This window comes from Epinephelus lanceolatus, chromosome 4 (genome assembly GCF_041903045.1).
Source record: "Epinephelus lanceolatus isolate andai-2023 chromosome 4, ASM4190304v1, whole genome shotgun sequence".
NCBI lineage: Eukaryota > Metazoa > Chordata > Actinopteri > Perciformes > Serranidae > Epinephelus > Epinephelus lanceolatus.
Window position 1 is genome coordinate 13,146,277 of NC_135737.1, and position 18,576 is coordinate 13,164,852.

The 18,576-nt window shown below is 45.5% G+C and overlaps 18 non-coding genes across 18 annotated transcripts; all 18 read left to right on the forward strand.

Annotated features, from left to right (window-relative positions):
- Window positions 1-796: 796 nt before the first annotated feature.
- Window positions 797-960, forward strand: LOC144462996 (U1 spliceosomal RNA). Its single transcript, XR_013491139.1, has one exon. It is a non-coding gene; the product is annotated as a U1 spliceosomal RNA (small nuclear RNA).
- Window positions 961-1,679: 719 nt separating this feature from the next.
- Window positions 1,680-1,870, forward strand: LOC144463200 (U2 spliceosomal RNA). The gene has a single exon (XR_013491340.1). It is a non-coding gene; the product is annotated as a U2 spliceosomal RNA (small nuclear RNA).
- A 981-nt stretch (window positions 1,871-2,851) lies between these two features.
- Window positions 2,852-3,015, forward strand: LOC144463061 (U1 spliceosomal RNA). The gene has a single exon (XR_013491203.1). It is a non-coding gene; the product is annotated as a U1 spliceosomal RNA (small nuclear RNA).
- A 719-nt stretch (window positions 3,016-3,734) lies between these two features.
- On the forward strand, window positions 3,735-3,925 carry LOC144463352 (U2 spliceosomal RNA). The gene has a single exon (XR_013491493.1). It is a non-coding gene; the product is annotated as a U2 spliceosomal RNA (small nuclear RNA).
- A 981-nt stretch (window positions 3,926-4,906) lies between these two features.
- On the forward strand, window positions 4,907-5,070 carry LOC144463075 (U1 spliceosomal RNA). Its single transcript, XR_013491217.1, has one exon. It is a non-coding gene; the product is annotated as a U1 spliceosomal RNA (small nuclear RNA).
- Window positions 5,071-5,789: 719 nt separating this feature from the next.
- LOC144463196 (U2 spliceosomal RNA) lies at window positions 5,790-5,980 on the forward strand. Its single transcript, XR_013491336.1, has one exon. It is a non-coding gene; the product is annotated as a U2 spliceosomal RNA (small nuclear RNA).
- Window positions 5,981-6,961: 981 nt separating this feature from the next.
- LOC144462997 (U1 spliceosomal RNA) lies at window positions 6,962-7,125 on the forward strand. The gene has a single exon (XR_013491140.1). It is a non-coding gene; the product is annotated as a U1 spliceosomal RNA (small nuclear RNA).
- Window positions 7,126-7,844: 719 nt separating this feature from the next.
- LOC144463281 (U2 spliceosomal RNA) lies at window positions 7,845-8,035 on the forward strand. Its single transcript, XR_013491422.1, has one exon. It is a non-coding gene; the product is annotated as a U2 spliceosomal RNA (small nuclear RNA).
- A 981-nt stretch (window positions 8,036-9,016) lies between these two features.
- Window positions 9,017-9,180, forward strand: LOC144462998 (U1 spliceosomal RNA). Its single transcript, XR_013491141.1, has one exon. It is a non-coding gene; the product is annotated as a U1 spliceosomal RNA (small nuclear RNA).
- A 719-nt stretch (window positions 9,181-9,899) lies between these two features.
- On the forward strand, window positions 9,900-10,090 carry LOC144463201 (U2 spliceosomal RNA). The gene has a single exon (XR_013491342.1). It is a non-coding gene; the product is annotated as a U2 spliceosomal RNA (small nuclear RNA).
- Window positions 10,091-11,071: 981 nt separating this feature from the next.
- On the forward strand, window positions 11,072-11,235 carry LOC144463000 (U1 spliceosomal RNA). The gene has a single exon (XR_013491143.1). It is a non-coding gene; the product is annotated as a U1 spliceosomal RNA (small nuclear RNA).
- A 719-nt stretch (window positions 11,236-11,954) lies between these two features.
- Window positions 11,955-12,145, forward strand: LOC144463282 (U2 spliceosomal RNA). The gene has a single exon (XR_013491423.1). It is a non-coding gene; the product is annotated as a U2 spliceosomal RNA (small nuclear RNA).
- A 981-nt stretch (window positions 12,146-13,126) lies between these two features.
- On the forward strand, window positions 13,127-13,290 carry LOC144463001 (U1 spliceosomal RNA). Its single transcript, XR_013491144.1, has one exon. It is a non-coding gene; the product is annotated as a U1 spliceosomal RNA (small nuclear RNA).
- A 719-nt stretch (window positions 13,291-14,009) lies between these two features.
- LOC144463202 (U2 spliceosomal RNA) lies at window positions 14,010-14,200 on the forward strand. Its single transcript, XR_013491343.1, has one exon. It is a non-coding gene; the product is annotated as a U2 spliceosomal RNA (small nuclear RNA).
- A 981-nt stretch (window positions 14,201-15,181) lies between these two features.
- On the forward strand, window positions 15,182-15,345 carry LOC144463048 (U1 spliceosomal RNA). Its single transcript, XR_013491190.1, has one exon. It is a non-coding gene; the product is annotated as a U1 spliceosomal RNA (small nuclear RNA).
- Window positions 15,346-16,064: 719 nt separating this feature from the next.
- LOC144462889 (U2 spliceosomal RNA) lies at window positions 16,065-16,255 on the forward strand. The gene has a single exon (XR_013491053.1). It is a non-coding gene; the product is annotated as a U2 spliceosomal RNA (small nuclear RNA).
- A 981-nt stretch (window positions 16,256-17,236) lies between these two features.
- LOC144463139 (U1 spliceosomal RNA) lies at window positions 17,237-17,400 on the forward strand. The gene has a single exon (XR_013491281.1). It is a non-coding gene; the product is annotated as a U1 spliceosomal RNA (small nuclear RNA).
- Window positions 17,401-18,119: 719 nt separating this feature from the next.
- LOC144463197 (U2 spliceosomal RNA) lies at window positions 18,120-18,310 on the forward strand. The gene has a single exon (XR_013491337.1). It is a non-coding gene; the product is annotated as a U2 spliceosomal RNA (small nuclear RNA).
- Window positions 18,311-18,576: the final 266 nt, after the last annotated feature.

The window sequence follows — 18,576 nt, forward strand, 5'->3', positions numbered from 1 at the left end:
GGAACTTTGGCCGTGTTTGAACTTTTCGCCACTGTCTGGCACTTTCCTTTTGAGGACCTGTTACATGCATCTCACTGTAAAATGAATTGAACCGGTACCTGTTGAGTGAGACCACTAGCTGCCAGTTCAGTCAGATGAATAGATCCATTCCCCCAACGTGAAAATCCACTCTGCATAATTTCTGCCGCTGTTTGCCACAGTCGGGTCTGTGCCGATATGTCAAAAGAAAGGCAAACACTCTTCATATGGTTGCGCTTTTATTTATAATATTATTTTCTTCTTTCCTTTAGTTTCAAACAGAGAAGCATGTGGATATATTTTTAACAAAGTGTTGTTCACACTCCAGACCAATAGGTGGCAGCAGCGGGCGGATCACGCCGTGTCTCTAATGTGAGGAGACAGGCCTGTTTTTTAGTCTTTCCGCTGACTTTTTTCTTTTAAATGCAGATCAAACAACACTTGATTGCAGTGTCATTTATCTTTGTCTGGTGTGAACTCACTTAGGTTTTTGCCTCATTTATTGGCGATCAATGGACAGCCTGGCCATGTTAGCTTAGCTTTTACTATGGATATACAGCATGGCGTGATGAGATATGTGCCCATTTCTCTCAAGTAAAATGTGAGCAAGTTTTGTTCAGTCTCACTACAAAAGTGTCTCTTGTATATTAGCGTTCTGTAGATTATCAGAGCCTTTATAGTGTGTGGTTCTGGACTGGTCATTGCTATACATTGCCAGCACCATCACCTATCATCGTATGACCGTGAATGAGGCCCCTGTGTGTGAGGTGTACAAGTCATACTTACCTGGCAGGGGAGATACCATGATCAAGAAGGTGGTTCACCCAGGGCGAGGCTCGGTCACTGCACTCCGATTGAGCTGACCTCTGCGAATTCCCCAAATGTGGGAATCTCGACTGCATAATTTCTGGTAGTGGGGGACTGCGTTCGCGCTCTCCCCTGATGTGCTTGTTTAATGCAACCAACAGCTGTGGCAGCATATGGCACTAGAGAACCGCGTGCATCAAACGCCATTTCACGCTCAATCACAGGCTTTGCCCTTGCCCGTTGTGTCAGTGCAAGTCGGTACCGCATCACTTCACATCTGTGCCACTACTGAAGAAGCAAAAGAAGCTCCTATGATATTGTTATATCCTCACACTCAGTCATTTAGAATAATATGTGGGTTGCAACTGATGCCCCCGCCCACCGTATTAAAAGTGGGGCATTTTTCAGTGAAACGCGTCAAGTCACAGTGGCAGCGGCTCTCCGTTGTTAATATAAAGACAGTCAACGAGTAGAGACAAATCTTAAATTGTTTACTTTAGTTTGCAGATATTTATGATGGATGCACTCTATGTTTTGAAATCTTCTGAAGGTTGACAACATGCCGAAAAAAACACAGCAGATTACGACCAGTCGGCGCGAGAGACCGTGCTGTGACTCCCTCCTTTTCCGCTGACCCATTGGCAGTATCACTTTTCGGCCCGCGTTAACTCCCATAACCTTTTGTAATAAAAGTCTGCGATCGGATGCATATTTGTGTTGCCCATCAGTCATAAAACATCGAACTTCACGTTCACAGTCTGCCGTGTGTTTTTGTAGCGATCGAAATCATATTGAACCCGCGAGCTAGAGTCACAATGAGGAGACTGAGTCTCCCACTTCACTCAGCAGTCAGTATCGCTTCTCGGCCTTTTGGCTAAGATCAAGTGTAGTATCTGTTCTTATCAGTTTAATATCTGATACGTCCCCTACCCGGGGACCATATATTAAATTGCTTTTTGGAAGAGGGAGATGGAAAAGGGGCTTGCCCCGTCTACTCCACGCATCGACCTGGTATTGCAGCACTTCCAGAAACGGTGCACCCCCCTCCCTCAACGTGTTGAAAACAGACCACGTAGGACGTGTCTCTAATGTGCCCTCGCCTTGATTTCTTGTTTTCGCCATGCTAGCGTGCAAATTGCGTATGTGTTGACTGAGCCCCTCTACCAGGTGCGCATTTCTAATAGTCATGCGCTATGGCATCATTTACACACTTGCCCAACTTCTCTTTTTGGAACTTTGGCCGTGTTTGAACTTTTCGCCACTGTCTGGCACTTTCCTTTTGAGGACCTGTTACATGCATCTCACTGTAAAATGAATTGAACCGGTACCTGTTGAGTGAGACCACTAGCTGCCAGTTCAGTCAGATGAATAGATCCATTCCCCCAACGTGAAAATCCACTCTGCATAATTTCTGCCGCTGTTTGCCACAGTCGGGTCTGTGCCGATATGTCAAAAGAAAGGCAAACACTCTTCATATGGTTGCGCTTTTATTTATAATATTATTTTCTTCTTTCCTTTAGTTTCAAACAGAGAAGCATGTGGATATATTTTTAACAAAGTGTTGTTCACACTCCAGACCAATAGGTGGCAGCAGCGGGCGGATCACGCCGTGTCTCTAATGTGAGGAGACAGGCCTGTTTTTTAGTCTTTCCGCTGACTTTTTTCTTTTAAATGCAGATCAAACAACACTTGATTGCAGTGTCATTTATCTTTGTCTGGTGTGAACTCACTTAGGTTTTTGCCTCATTTATTGGCGATCAATGGACAGCCTGGCCATGTTAGCTTAGCTTTTACTATGGATATACAGCATGGCGTGATGAGATATGTGCCCATTTCTCTCAAGTAAAATGTGAACAAGTTTTGTTCAGTCTCACTACAAAAGTGTCTCTTGTATATTAGCGTCCTGTAGATTATCAGAGCCTTTATAGTGTGTGGTTCTGGACTGGTCATTGCTATACATTGCCAGCACCATCACCTATCATCGTATGACCGTGAATGAGGCCCCTGTGTGTGAGGTGTACAAGTCATACTTACCTGGCAGGGGAGATACCATGATCAAGAAGGTGGTTCACCCAGGACGAGGCTCGGTCACTGCACTCCGATTGAGCTGACCTCTGCGAATTCCCCAAATGTGGGAATCTCGACTGCATAATTTCTGGTAGTGGGGGACTGCGTTCGCGCTCTCCCCTGATGTGCTTGTTTAATGCAACCAACAGCTGTGGCAGCATATGGCACTAGAGAACCGCGTGCATCAAACGCCATTTCACGCTCAATCACAGGCTTTGCCCTTGCCCGTTGTGTCAGTGCAAGTCGGTACCGCATCACTTCACATCTGTGCCACTACTGAAGAAGCAAAAGAAGCTCCTATGATATTGTTATATCCTCACACTCAGTCATTTAGAATAATATGTGGGTTGCAACTGATGCCCCCGCCCACCGTATTAAAAGTGGGGCATTTTTCAGTGAAACGCGTCAAGTCACAGTGGCAGCGGCTCTCCGTTGTTAATATAAAGACAGTCAACGAGTAGAGACAAATCTTAAATTGTTTACTTTAGTTTGCAGATATTTATGATGGATGCACTCTATGTTTTGAAATCTTCTGAAGGTTGACAACATGCCGAAAAAAACACAGCAGATTACGACCAGTCGGCGCGAGAGACCGTGCTGTGACTCCCTCCTTTTCCGCTGACCCATTGGCAGTATCACTTTTCGGCCCGCGTTAACTCCCATAACCTTTTGTAATAAAAGTCTGCGATCGGATGCATATTTGTGTTGCCCATCAGTCATAAAACATCGAACTTCACGTTCACAGTCTGCCGTGTGTTTTTGTAGCGATCGAAATCATATTGAACCCGCGAGCTAGAGTCACAATGAGGAGACTGAGTCTCCCACTTCACTCAGCAGTCAGTATCGCTTCTCGGCCTTTTGGCTAAGATCAAGTGTAGTATCTGTTCTTATCAGTTTAATATCCGATACGTCCCCTACCCGGGGACCATATATTAAATTGCTTTTTGGAAGAGGGAGATGGAAAAGGGGCTTGCCCCGTCCACTCCACGCATCGACCTGGTATTGCAGCACTTCCAGAAACGGTGCACCCCCCTCCCTCAACGTGTTGAAAACAGACCACGTAGGACGTGTCTCTAATGTGCCCTCGCCTTGATTTCTTGTTTTCGCCTTGCTAGCGTGCAAATTGCGTATGTGTTGACTGAGCCCCTCTACCAGGTGCGCATTTCTAATAGTCATGCGCTATGGCATCATTTACACACTTGCCCAACTTCTCTTTTTGGAACTTTGGCCGTGTTTGAACTTTTCGCCACTGTCTGGCACTTTCCTTTTGAGGACCTGTTACATGCATCTCACTGTAAAATGAATTGAACCAGTACCTGTTGAGTGAGACCACTAGCTGCCAGTTCAGTCAGATGAATAGATCCATTCCCCCAACGTGAAAATCCACTCTGCATAATTTCTGCCGCTGTTTGCCACAGTCGGGTCTGTGCCGATATGTCAAAAGAAAGGCAAAAACTCTTCATATGGTTGCGCTTTTATTTATAATATTATTTTCTTCTTTCCTTTAGTTTCAAACAGAGAAGCATGTGGATATATTTTTAACAAAGTGTTGTTCACACTCCAGACCAATAGGTGGCAGCAGCGGGCGGATCACGCCGTGTCTCTAATGTGAGGAGACAGGCCTGTTTTTTAGTCTTTCCGCTGACTTTTTTCTTTTAAATGCAGATCAAACAACACTTGATTGCAGTGTCATTTATCTTTGTCTGGTGTGAACTCACTTAGGTTTTTGCCTCATTTATTGGCGATCAATGGACAGCCTGGCCATGTTAGCTTAGCTTTTACTATGGATATACAGCATGGCGTGATGAGATATGTGCCCATTTCTCTCAAGTAAAATGTGAACAAGTTTTGTTCAGTCTCACTACAAAAGTGTCTCTTGTATATTAGCGTCCTGTAGATTATCAGAGCCTTTATAGTGTGTGGTTCTGGACTGGTCATTGCTATACATTGCCAGCACCATCACCTATCATCGTATGACCGTGAATGAGGCCCCTGTGTGTGAGGTGTACAAGTCATACTTACCTGGCAGGGGAGATACCATGATCAAGAAGGTGGTTCACCCAGGGCGAGGCTCGGTCACTGCACTCCGATTGAGCTGACCTCTGCGAATTCCCCAAATGTGGGAATCTGGACTGCATAATTTCTGGTAGTGGGGGACTGCGTTCGCGCTTTCCCCTGATGTGCTTGTTTAATGCAACCAACAGCTGTGGCAGCATATGGCACTAGAGAACCGCGTGCATCAAACGCCATTTCACGCTCAATCACAGGCTTTGCCCTTGCCCGTTGTGTCAGTGCAAGTCGGTACCGCATCACTTCACATCTGTGCCACTACTGAAGAAGCAAAAGAAGCTCCTATGATATTGTTATATCCTCACACTCAGTCATTTAGAATAATATGTGGGTTGCAACTGATGCCCCCGCCCACCGTATTAAAAGTGGGGCATTTTTCAGTGAAACGCGTCAAGTCACAGTGGCAGCGGCTCTCCGTTGTTAATATAAAGACAGTCAACGAGTAGAGACAAATCTTAAATTGTTTACTTTAGTTTGCAGATATTTATGATGGATGCACTCTATGTTTTGAAATCTTCTGAAGGTTGACAACATGCCGAAAAAAACACAGCAGATTACGACCAGTCGGCGCGAGAGACCGTGCTGTGACTCCCTCCTTTTCCGCTGACCCATTGGCAGTATCACTTTTCGGCCCGCGTTAACTCCCATAACCTTTTGTAATAAAAGTCTGCGATCGGATGCATATTTGTGTTGCCCATCAGTCATAAAACATCGAACTTCACGTTCACAGTCTGCCGTGTGTTTTTGTAGCGATCGAAATCATATTGAACCCGCGAGCTAGAGTCACAATGAGGAGACTGAGTCTCCCACTTCACTCAGCAGTCAGTATCGCTTCTCGGCCTTTTGGCTAAGATCAAGTGTAGTATCTGTTCTTATCAGTTTAATATCTGATACGTCCCCTACCCGGGGACCATATATTAAATTGCTTTTTGGAACAGGGAGATGGAAAAGGGGCTTGCCCCGTCCACTCCACGCATCGACCTGGTATTGCAGCACTTCCAGAAACGGTGCACCCCCCTCCCTCAACGTGTTGAAAACAGACCACGTAGGACGTGTCTCTAATGTGCCCTCGCCTTGATTTCTTGTTTTCGCCATGCTAGCGTGCAAATTGCGTATGTGTTGACTGAGCCCCTCTACCAGGTGCGCATTTCTAATAGTCATGCGCTATGGCATCATTTACACACTTGCCCAACTTCTCTTTTTGGAACTTTGGCCGTGTTTGAACTTTTTGCCACTGTCTGGCACTTTCCTTTTGAGGACCTGTTACATGCATCTCACTGTAAAATGAATTGAACCGGTACCTGTTGAGTGAGACCACTAGCTGCCAGTTCAGTCAGATGAATAGATCCATTCCCCCAACGTGAAAATCCACTCTGCATAATTTCTGCCGCTGTTTGCCACAGTCGGGTCTGTGCCGATATGTCAAAAGAAAGGCAAACACTCTTCATATGGTTGCGCTTTTATTTATAATATTATTTTCTTCTTTCCTTTAGTTTCAAACAGAGAAGCATGTGGATATATTTTTAACAAAGTGTTGTTCACACTCCAGACCAATAGGTGGCAGCAGCGGGCGGATCACGCCGTGTCTCTAATGTGAGGAGACAGGCCTGTTTTTTAGTCTTTCCGCTGACTTTTTTCTTTTAAATGCAGATCAAACAACACTTGATTGCAGTGTCATTTATCTTTGTCTGGTGTGAACTCACTTAGGTTTTTGCCTCATTTATTGGCGATCAATGGACAGCCTGGCCATGTTAGCTTAGCTTTTACTATGGATATACAGCATGGCGTGATGAGATATGTGCCCATTTCTCTCAAGTAAAATGTGAACAAGTTTTGTTCAGTCTCACTACAAAAGTGTCTCTTGTATATTAGCGTCCTGTAGATTATCAGAGCCTTTATAGTGTGTGGTTCTGGACTGGTCATTGCTATACATTGCCAGCACCATCACCTATCATCGTATGACCGTGAATGAGGCCCCTGTGTGTGAGGTGTACAAGTCATACTTACCTGGCAGGGGAGATACCATGATCAAGAAGGTGGTTCACCCAGGGCGAGGCTCGGTCACTGCACTCCGATTGAGCTGACCTCTGCGAATTCCCCAAATGTGGGAATCTCGACTGCATAATTTCTGGTAGTGGGGGACTGCGTTCGCGCTCTCCCCTGATGTGCTTGTTTAATGCAACCAACAGCTGTGGCAGCATATGGCACTAGAGAACCGCGTGCATCAAACGCCATTTCACACTCAATCACAGGCTTTGCCCTTGCCCGTTGTGTCAGTGCAAGTCGGTACCGCATCACTTCACATCTGTGCCACTACTGAAGAAGCAAAAGAAGCTCCTATGATATTGTTATATCCTCACACTCAGTCATTTAGAATAATATGTGGGTTGCAACTGATGCCCCCGCCCACCGTATTAAAAGTGGGGCATTTTTCAGTGAAACGCGTCAAGTCACAGTGGCAGCGGCTCTCCGTTGTTAATATAAAGACAGTCAACGAGTAGAGACAAATCTTAAATTGTTTACTTTAGTTTGCAGATATTTATGATGGATGCACTCTATGTTTTGAAATCTTCTGAAGGTTGACAACATGCCGAAAAAAACACAGCAGATTACGACCAGTCGGCGCGGGAGACCGTGCTGTGACTCCCTCCTTTTCCGCTGACCCATTGGCAGTATCACTTTTCGGCCCGCGTTAACTCCCATAACCTTTTGTAATAAAAGTCTGCGATCGGATGCATATTTGTGTTGCCCATCAGTCATAAAACATCGAACTTCACGTTCACAGTCTGCCGTGTGTTTTTGTAGCGATCGAAATCATATTGAACCCGCGAGCTAGAGTCACAATGAGGAGACTGAGTCTCCCACTTCACTCAGCAGTCAGTATCGCTTCTCGGCCTTTTGGCTAAGATCAAGTGTAGTATCTGTTCTTATCAGTTTAATATCTGATACGTCCCCTACCCGAGGACCATATATTAAATTGCTTTTTGGAAGAGGGAGATGGAAAAGGGGCTTGCCCCGTCCACTCCACGCATCGACCTGGTATTGCAGCACTTCCAGAAACGGTGCACCCCCCTCCCTCAACGTGTTGAAAACAGACCACGTAGGACGTGTCTCTAATGTGCCCTCGCCTTGATTTCTTGTTTTCGCCATGCTAGCGTGCAAATTGCGTATGTGTTGACTGAGCCCCTCTACCAGGTGCGCATTTCTAATAGTCATGCGCTATGGCATCATTTACACACTTGCCCAACTTCTCTTTTTGGAACTTTGGCCGTGTTTGAACTTTTCGCCACTGTCTGGCACTTTCCTTTTGAGGACCTGTTACATGCATCTCACTGTAAAATGAATTGAACCAGTACCTGTTGAGTGAGACCACTAGCTGCCAGTTCAGTCAGATGAATAGATCCATTCCCCCAACGTGAAAATCCACTCTGCATAATTTCTGCCGCTGTTTGCCACAGTCGGGTCTGTGCCGATATGTCAAAAGAAAGGCAAAAACTCTTCATATGGTTGCGCTTTTATTTATAATATTATTTTCTTCTTTCCTTTAGTTTCAAACAGAGAAGCATGTGGATATATTTTTAACAAAGTGTTGTTCACACTCCAGACCAATAGGTGGCAGCAGCGGGCGGATCACGCCGTGTCTCTAATGTGAGGAGACAGGCCTGTTTTTTAGTCTTTCCGCTTACTTTTTTCTTTTAAATGCAGATCAAACAACACTTGATTGCAGTGTCATTTATCTTTGTCTGGTGTGAACTCACTTAGGTTTTTGCCTCATTTATTGGCGATCAATGGACAGCCTGGCCATGTTAGCTTAGCTTTTACTATGGATATACAGCATGGCGTGATGAGATATGTGCCCATTTCTCTCAAGTAAAATGTGAACAAGTTTTGTTCAGTCTCACTACAAAAGTGTCTCTTGTATATTAGCGTCCTGTAGATTATCAGAGCCTTTATAGTGTGTGGTTCTGGACTGGTCATTGCTATACATTGCCAGCACCATCACCTATCATCGTATGACCGTGAATGAGGCCCCTGTGTGTGAGGTGTACAAGTCATACTTACCTGGCAGGGGAGATACCATGATCAAGAAGGTGGTTCACCCAGGGCGAGGCTCGGTCACTGCACTCCGATTGAGCTGACCTCTGCGAATTCCCCAAATGTGGGAATCTCGACTGCATAATTTCTGGTAGTGGGGGACTGCGTTCGCGCTCTCCCCTGATGTGCTTGTTTAATGCAACCAACAGCTGTGGCAGCATATGGCACTAGAGAACCGCGTGCATCAAACGCCATTTCACGCTCAATCACAGGCTTTGCCCTTGCCCGTTGTGTCAGTGCAAGTCGGTACCGCATCACTTCACATCTGTGCCACTACTGAAGAAGCAAAAGAAGCTCCTATGATATTGTTATATCCTCACACTCAGTCATTTAGAATAATATGTGGGTTGCAACTGATGCCCCCGCCCACCGTATTAAAAGTGGGGCATTTTTCAGTGAAACGCGTCAAGTCACAGTGGCAGCGGCTCTCCGTTGTTAATATAAAGACAGTCAACGAGTAGAGACAAATCTTAAATTGTTTACTTTAGTTTGCAGATATTTATGATGGATGCACTCTATGTTTTGAAATCTTCTGAAGGTTGACAACATGCCGAAAAAAACACAGCAGATTACGACCAGTCGGCGCGGGAGACCGTGCTGTGACTCCCTCCTTTTCCGCTGACCCATTGGCAGTATCACTTTTCGGCCCGCGTTAACTCCCATAACCTTTTGTAATAAAAGTCTGCGATCGGATGCATATTTGTGTTGCCCATCAGTCATAAAACATCGAACTTCACGTTCACAGTCTGCCGTGTGTTTTTGTAGCGATCGAAATCATATTGAACCCGCGAGCTAGAGTCACAATGAGGAGACTGAGTCTCCCACTTCACTCAGCAGTCAGTATCGCTTCTCGGCCTTTTGGCTAAGATCAAGTGTAGTATCTGTTCTTATCAGTTTAATATCTGATACGTCCCCTACCCGGGGACCATATATTAAATTGCTTTTTGGAAGAGGGAGATGGAAAAGGGGCTTGCCCCGTCTACTCCACGCATCGACCTGGTATTGCAGCACTTCCAGAAACGGTGCACCCCCCTCCCTCAACGTGTTGAAAACAGACCACGTAGGACGTGTCTCTAATGTGCCCTCGCCTTGATTTCTTGTTTTCGCCATGCTAGCGTGCAAATTGCGTATGTGTTGACTGAGCCCCTCTACCAGGTGCGCATTTCTAATAGTCATGCGCTATGGCATCATTTACACACTTGCCCAACTTCTCTTTTTGGAACTTTGGCCGTGTTTGAACTTTTTGCCACTGTCTGGCACTTTCCTTTTGAGGACCTGTTACATGCATCTCACTGTAAAATGAATTGAACCGGTACCTGTTGAGTGAGACCACTAGCTGCCAGTTCAGTCAGATGAATAGATCCATTCCCCCAACGTGAAAATCCACTCTGCATAATTTCTGCCGCTGTTTGCCACAGTCGGGTCTGTGCCGATATGTCAAAAGAAAGGCAAACACTCTTCATATGGTTGCGCTTTTATTTATAATATTATTTTCTTCTTTCCTTTAGTTTCAAACAGAGAAGCATGTGGATATATTTTTAACAAAGTGTTGTTCACACTCCAGACCAATAGGTGGCAGCAGCGGGCGGATCACGCCGTGTCTCTAATGTGAGGAGACAGGCCTGTTTTTTAGTCTTTCCGCTGACTTTTTTCTTTTAAATGCAGATCAAACAACACTTGATTGCAGTGTCATTTATCTTTGTCTGGTGTGAACTCACTTAGGTTTTTGCCTCATTTATTGGCGATCAATGGACAGCCTGGCCATGTTAGCTTAGCTTTTACTATGGATATACAGCATGGCGTGATGAGATATGTGCCCATTTCTCTCAAGTAAAATGTGAACAAGTTTTGTTCAGTCTCACTACAAAAGTGTCTCTTGTATATTAGCGTCCTGTAGATTATCAGAGCCTTTATAGTGTGTGGTTCTGGACTGGTCATTGCTATACATTGCCAGCACCATCACCTATCATCGTATGACCGTGAATGAGGCCCCTGTGTGTGAGGTGTACAAGTCATACTTACCTGGCAGGGGAGATACCATGATCAAGAAGGTGGTTCACCCAGGGCGAGGCTCGGTCACTGCACTCCGATTGAGCTGACCTCTGCGAATTCCCCAAATGTGGGAATCTCGACTGCATAATTTCTGGTAGTGGGGGACTGCGTTCGCGCTCTCCCCTGATGTGCTTGTTTAATGCAACCAACAGCTGTGGCAGCATATGGCACTAGAGAACCGCGTGCATCAAACGCCATTTCACACTCAATCACAGGCTTTGCCCTTGCCCGTTGTGTCAGTGCAAGTCGGTACCGCATCACTTCACATCTGTGCCACTACTGAAGAAGCAAAAGAAGCTCCTATGATATTGTTATATCCTCACACTCAGTCATTTAGAATAATATGTGGGTTGCAACTGATGCCCCCGCCCACCGTATTAAAAGTGGGGCATTTTTCAGTGAAACGCGTCAAGTCACAGTGGCAGCGGCTCTCCGTTGTTAATATAAAGACAGTCAACGAGTAGAGACAAATCTTAAATTGTTTACTTTAGTTTGCAGATATTTATGATGGATGCACTCTATGTTTTGAAATCTTCTGAAGGTTGACAACATGCCGAAAAAAACACAGCAGATTACGACCAGTCGGCGCGGGAGACCGTGCTGTGACTCCCTCCTTTTCCGCTGACCCATTGGCAGTATCACTTTTCGGCCCGCGTTAACTCCCATAACCTTTTGTAATAAAAGTCTGCGATCGGATGCATATTTGTGTTGCCCATCAGTCATAAAACATCGAACTTCACGTTCACAGTCTGCCGTGTGTTTTTGTAGCGATCGAAATCATATTGAACCCGCGAGCTAGAGTCACAATGAGGAGACTGAGTCTCCCACTTCACTCAGCAGTCAGTATCGCTTCTCGGCCTTTTGGCTAAGATCAAGTGTAGTATCTGTTCTTATCAGTTTAATATCTGATACGTCCCCTACCCGAGGACCATATATTAAATTGCTTTTTGGAAGAGGGAGATGGAAAAGGGGCTTGCCCCGTCCACTCCACGCATCGACCTGGTATTGCAGCACTTCCAGAAACGGTGCACCCCCCTCCCTCAACGTGTTGAAAACAGACCACGTAGGACGTGTCTCTAATGTGCCCTCGCCTTGATTTCTTGTTTTCGCCATGCTAGCGTGCAAATTGCGTATGTGTTGACTGAGCCCCTCTACCAGGTGCGCATTTCTAATAGTCATGCGCTATGGCATCATTTACACACTTGCCCAACTTCTCTTTTTGGAACTTTGGCCGTGTTTGAACTTTTCGCCACTGTCTGGCACTTTCCTTTTGAGGACCTGTTACATGCATCTCACTGTAAAATGAATTGAACCAGTACCTGTTGAGTGAGACCACTAGCTGCCAGTTCAGTCAGATGAATAGATCCATTCCCCCAACGTGAAAATCCACTCTGCATAATTTCTGCCGCTGTTTGCCACAGTCGGGTCTGTGCCGATATGTCAAAAGAAAGGCAAAAACTCTTCATATGGTTGCGCTTTTATTTATAATATTATTTTCTTCTTTCCTTTAGTTTCAAACAGAGAAGCATGTGGATATATTTTTAACAAAGTGTTGTTCACACTCCAGACCAATAGGTGGCAGCAGCGGGCGGATCACGCCGTGTCTCTAATGTGAGGAGACAGGCCTGTTTTTTAGTCTTTCCGCTTACTTTTTTCTTTTAAATGCAGATCAAACAACACTTGATTGCAGTGTCATTTATCTTTGTCTGGTGTGAACTCACTTAGGTTTTTGCCTCATTTATTGGCGATCAATGGACAGCCTGGCCATGTTAGCTTAGCTTTTACTATGGATATACAGCATGGCGTGATGAGATATGTGCCCATTTCTCTCAAGTAAAATGTGAACAAGTTTTGTTCAGTCTCACTACAAAAGTGTCTCTTGTATATTAGCGTCCTGTAGATTATCAGAGCCTTTATAGTGTGTGGTTCTGGACTGGTCATTGCTATACATTGCCAGCACCATCACCTATCATCGTATGACCGTGAATGAGGCCCCTGTGTGTGAGGTGTACAAGTCATACTTACCTGGCAGGGGAGATACCATGATCAAGAAGGTGGTTCACCCAGGGCGAGGCTCGGTCACTGCACTCCGATTGAGCTGACCTCTGCGAATTCCCCAAATGTGGGAATCTCGACTGCATAATTTCTGGTAGTGGGGGACTGCGTTCGCGCTCTCCCCTGATGTGCTTGTTTAATGCAACCAACAGCTGTGGCAGCATATGGCACTAGAGAACCGCGTGCATCAAACGCCATTTCACGCTCAATCACAGGCTTTGCCCTTGCCCGTTGTGTCAGTGCAAGTCGGTACCGCATCACTTCACATCTGTGCCACTACTGAAGAAGCAAAAGAAGCTCCTATGATATTGTTATATCCTCACACTCAGTCATTTAGAATAATATGTGGGTTGCAACTGATGCCCCCGCCCACCGTATTAAAAGTGGGGCATTTTTCAGTGAAACGCGTCAAGTCACAGTGGCAGCGGCTCTCCGTTGTTAATATAAAGACAGTCAACGAGTAGAGACAAATCTTAAATTGTTTACTTTAGTTTGCAGATATTTATGATGGATGCACTCTATGTTTTGAAATCTTCTGAAGGTTGACAACATGCCGAAAAAAACACAGCAGATTACGACCAGTCGGCGCGGGAGACCGTGCTGTGACTCCCTCCTTTTCCGCTGACCCATTGGCAGTATCACTTTTCGGCCCGCGTTAACTCCCATAACCTTTTGTAATAAAAGTCTGCGATCGGATGCATATTTGTGTTGCCCATCAGTCATAAAACATCGAACTTCACGTTCACAGTCTGCCGTGTGTTTTTGTAGCGATCGAAATCATATTGAACCCGCGAGCTAGAGTCACAATGAGGAGACTGAGTCTCCCACTTCACTCAGCAGTCAGTATCGCTTCTCGGCCTTTTGGCTAAGATCAAGTGTAGTATCTGTTCTTATCAGTTTAATATCTGATACGTCCCCTACCCGGGGACCATATATTAAATTGCTTTTTGGAAGAGGGAGATGGAAAAGGGGCTTGCCCCGTCTACTCCACGCATCGACCTGGTATTGCAGCACTTCCAGAAACGGTGCACCCCCCTCCCTCAACGTGTTGAAAACAGACCACGTAGGACGTGTCTCTAATGTGCCCTCGCCTTGATTTCTTGTTTTCGCCATGCTAGCGTGCAAATTGCGTATGTGTTGACTGAGCCCCTCTACCAGGTGCGCATTTCTAATAGTCATGCGCTATGGCATCATTTACACACTTGCCCAACTTCTCTTTTTGGAACTTTGGCCGTGTTTGAACTTTTCGCCACTGTCTGGCACTTTCCTTTTGAGGACCTGTTACATGCATCTCAATGTAAAATGAATTGAACCAGTACCTGTTGAGTGAGACCACTAGCTGCCAGTTCAGTCAGATGAATAGATCCATTCCCCCAACGTGAAAATCCACTCTGCATAATTTCTGCCGCTGTTTGCCACAGTCGGGTCTGTGCCGATATGTCAAAAGAAAGGCAAAAACTCTTCATATGGTTGCGCTTTTATTTATAATATTATTTTCTTCTTTCCTTTAGTTTCAAACAGAGAAGCATGTGGATATATTTTTAACAAAGTGTTGTTCACACTCCAGACCAATAGGTGGCAGCAGCGGGCGGATCACGCCGTGTCTCTAATGTGAGGAGACAGGCCTGTTTTTTAGTCTTTCCGCTGACTTTTTTCTTTTAAATGCAGATCAAACAACACTTGATTGCAGTGTCATTTATCTTTGTCTGGTGTGAACTCACTTAGGTTTTTGCCTCATTTATTGGCGATCAATGGACAGCCTGGCCATGTTAGCTTAGCTTTTACTATGGATATACAGCATGGCGTGATGAGATATGTGCCCATTTCTCTCAAGTAAAATGTGAACAAGTTTTGTTCAGTCTCACTACAAAAGTGTCTCTTGTATATTAGCGTCCTGTAGATTATCAGAGCCTTTATAGTGTGTGGTTCTGGACTGGTCATTGCTATACATTGCCAGCACCATCACCTATCATCGTATGACCGTGAATGAGGCCCCTGTGTGTGAGGTGTACAAGTCATACTTACCTGGCAGGGGAGATACCATGATCAAGAAGGTGGTTCACCCAGGGCGAGGCTCGGTCACTGCACTCCGATTGAGCTGACCTCTGCGAATTCCCCAAATGTGGGAATCTCGACTGCATAATTTCTGGTAGTGGGGGACTGCGTTCGTGCTCTCCCCTGATGTGCTTGTTTAATGCAACCAACAGCTGTGGCAGCATATGGCACTAGAGAACCGCGTGCATCAAACGCCATTTCACGCTCAATCACAGGCTTTGCCCTTGCCCGTTGTGTCAGTGCAAGTCGGTACCGCATCACTTCACATCTGTGCCACTACTGAAGAAGCAAAAGAAGCTCCTATGATATTGTTATATCCTCACACTCAGTCATTTAGAATAATATGTGGGTTGCAACTGATGCCCCCGCCCACCGTATTAAAAGTGGGGCATTTTTCAGTGAAACGCGTCAAGTCACAGTGGCAGCGGCTCTCCGTTGTTAATATAAAGACAGTCAACGAGTAGAGACAAATCTTAAATTGTTTACTTTAGTTTGCAGATATTTATGATGGATGCACTCTATGTTTTGAAATCTTCTGAAGGTTGACAACATGCCGAAAAAAACACAGCAGATTACGACCAGTCGGCGCGAGAGACCGTGCTGTGACTCCCTCCTTTTCCGCTGACCCATTGGCAGTATCACTTTTCGGCCCGCGTTAACTCCCATAACCTTTTGTAATAAAAGTCTGCGATCGGATGCATATTTGTGTTGCCCATCAGTCATAAAACATCGAACTTCACGTTCACAGTCTGCCGTGTGTTTTTGTAGCGATCGAAATCATATTGAACCCGCGAGCTAGAGTCTCAATGAGGAGACTGAGTCTCCCACTTCACTCAGCAGTCAGTATCGCTTCTCGGTCTTTTGGCAAAGATCAAGTGTAGTATCTGTTCTTATCAGTTTAATATCCGATACGTCCCCTACCTGGGGACCATATATTAAATTGCTTTTTGGAACAGGGAGATGGAAAAGGGGCTTGCCCCGTCCACTCCACGCATTGACCTGGTATTGCAGCACTTCCAGAAACGGTGCACCCCCCTCCCTCAACGTGTTGAAAACAGACCACGTAGGACGTGTCTCTAATGTGCCCTCGCCTTGATTTCTTGTTTTCGCCATGCTAGCGTGCAAATTGCGTATGTGTTGACTGAGCCCCTCTACCAGGTGCGCATTTCTAATAGTCATGCGCTATGGCATCATTTACACACTTGCCCAACTTCTCTTTTTGGAACTTTGGCCGTGTTTGAACTTTTCGCCACTGTCTGGCACTTTCCTTTTGAGGACCTGTTACATGCATCTCACTGTAAAATGAATTGAACCGGTACCTGTTGAGTGAGACCACTAGCTGCCAGTTCAGTCAGATGAATAGATCCATTCCCCCAACGTGAAAATCCACTCTGCATAATTTCTGCCGCTGTTTGCCACAGTCGGGTCTGTGCAGATATGTCAAAAGAAAGGCAAACACTCTTCATATGGTTGCGCTTTTATTTATAATATTATTTTCTTCTTTCCTTTAGTTTCAAACAGAGAAGCATGTGGATATATTTTTAACAAAGTGTTGTTCACACTCCAGACCAATAGGTGGCAGCAGCGGGCGGATCACGCCGTGTCTCTAATGTGAGGAGACAGGCCTGTTTTTTAGTCTTTCCGCTGACTTTTTTCTTTTAAATGCAGATCAAACAACACTTGATTGCAGTGTCATTTATCTTTGTCTGGTGTGAACTCACTTAGGTTTTTGCCTCATTTATTGGCGATCAATGGACAGCCTGGCCATGTTAGCTTAGCTTTTACTATGGATATACAGCATGGCGTGATGAGATATGTGCCCATTTCTCTCAAGTAAAATGTGAACAAGTTTTGTTCAGTCTCACTACAAAAGTGTCTCTTGTATATTAGCGTCCTGTAGATTATCAGAGCCTTTATAGTGTGTGGTTCTGGACTGGTCATTGCTATACATTGCCAGCACCATCACCTATCATCGTATGACCGTGAATGAGGCCCCTGTGTGTGAGGTGTACAAGTCATACTTACCTGGCAGGGGAGATACCATGATCAAGAAGGTGGTTCACCCAGGGCGAGGCTCGGTCACTGCACTCCGATTGAGCTGACCTCTGCGAATTCCCCAAATGTGGGAATCTCGACTGCATAATTTCTGGTAGTGGGGGACTGCGTTCGCGCTTTCCCCTGATGTGCTTGTTTAATGCAACCAACAGCTGTGGCAGCATATGGCACTAGAGAACCGCGTGCATCAAACGCCATTTCACGCTCAATCACAGGCTTTGCCCTTGCCCGTTGTGTCAGTGCAAGTCGGTACCGCATCACTTCACATCTGTGCCACTACTGAAGAAGCAAAAGAAGCTCCTATGATATTGTTATATCCTCACACTCAGTCATTTAGAATAATATGTGGGTTGCAACTGATGCCCCCGCCCACTGTATTAAAAGTGGGGCATTTTTCAGTGAAACGCGTCAAGTCACAGTGGCAGCGGCTCTCCGTTGTTAATATAAAGACAGTCAACGAGTAGAGACAAATCTTAAATTGTTTACTTTAGTTTGCAGATATTTATGATGGATGCACTCTATGTTTTGAAATCTTCTGAAGGTTGACAACATGCCGAAAAAAACACAGCAGATTACGACCAGTCGGCGCGAGAGACCGTGCTGTGACTCCCTCCTTTTCCGCTGACCCATTGGCAGTATCACTTTTCGGCCCGCGTTAACTCCCATAACCTTTTGTAATAAAAGTCTGCGATCGGATGCATATTTGTGTTGCCCATCAGTCATAAAACATCGAACTTCACGTTCACAGTCTGCCGTGTGTTTTTGTAGCGATCGAAATCATATTGAACCCGCGAGCTAGAGTCACAATGAGGAGACTGAGTCTCCCACTTCACTCAGCAGTCAGTATCGCTTCTCGGCCTTTTGGCTAAGATCAAGTGTAGTATCTGTTCTTATCAGTTTAATATCTGATACGTCCCCTACCCGGGGACCATATATTAAATTGCTTTTTGGAACAGGGAGATGGAAAAGGGGCTTGCCCCGTCCACTCCACGCATCGACCTGGTATTGCAGCACTTCCAGAAACGGTGCACCCCCCTCCCTCAACGTGTTGAAAACAGACCACGTAGGACGTGTCTCTAATGTGCCCTCGCCTTGATTTCTTGTTTTCGCCATGCTAGCGTGCAAATTGCGTATGTGTTGACTGAGCCCCTCTACCAGGTGCGCATTTCTAATAGTCATGCGCTATGGCATCATTTACACACTTGCCCAACTTCTCTTTTTGGAACTTTGGCCGTGTTTGAACTTTTTGCCACTGTCTGGCACTTTCCTTTTGAGGACCTGTTACATGCATCTCACTGTAAA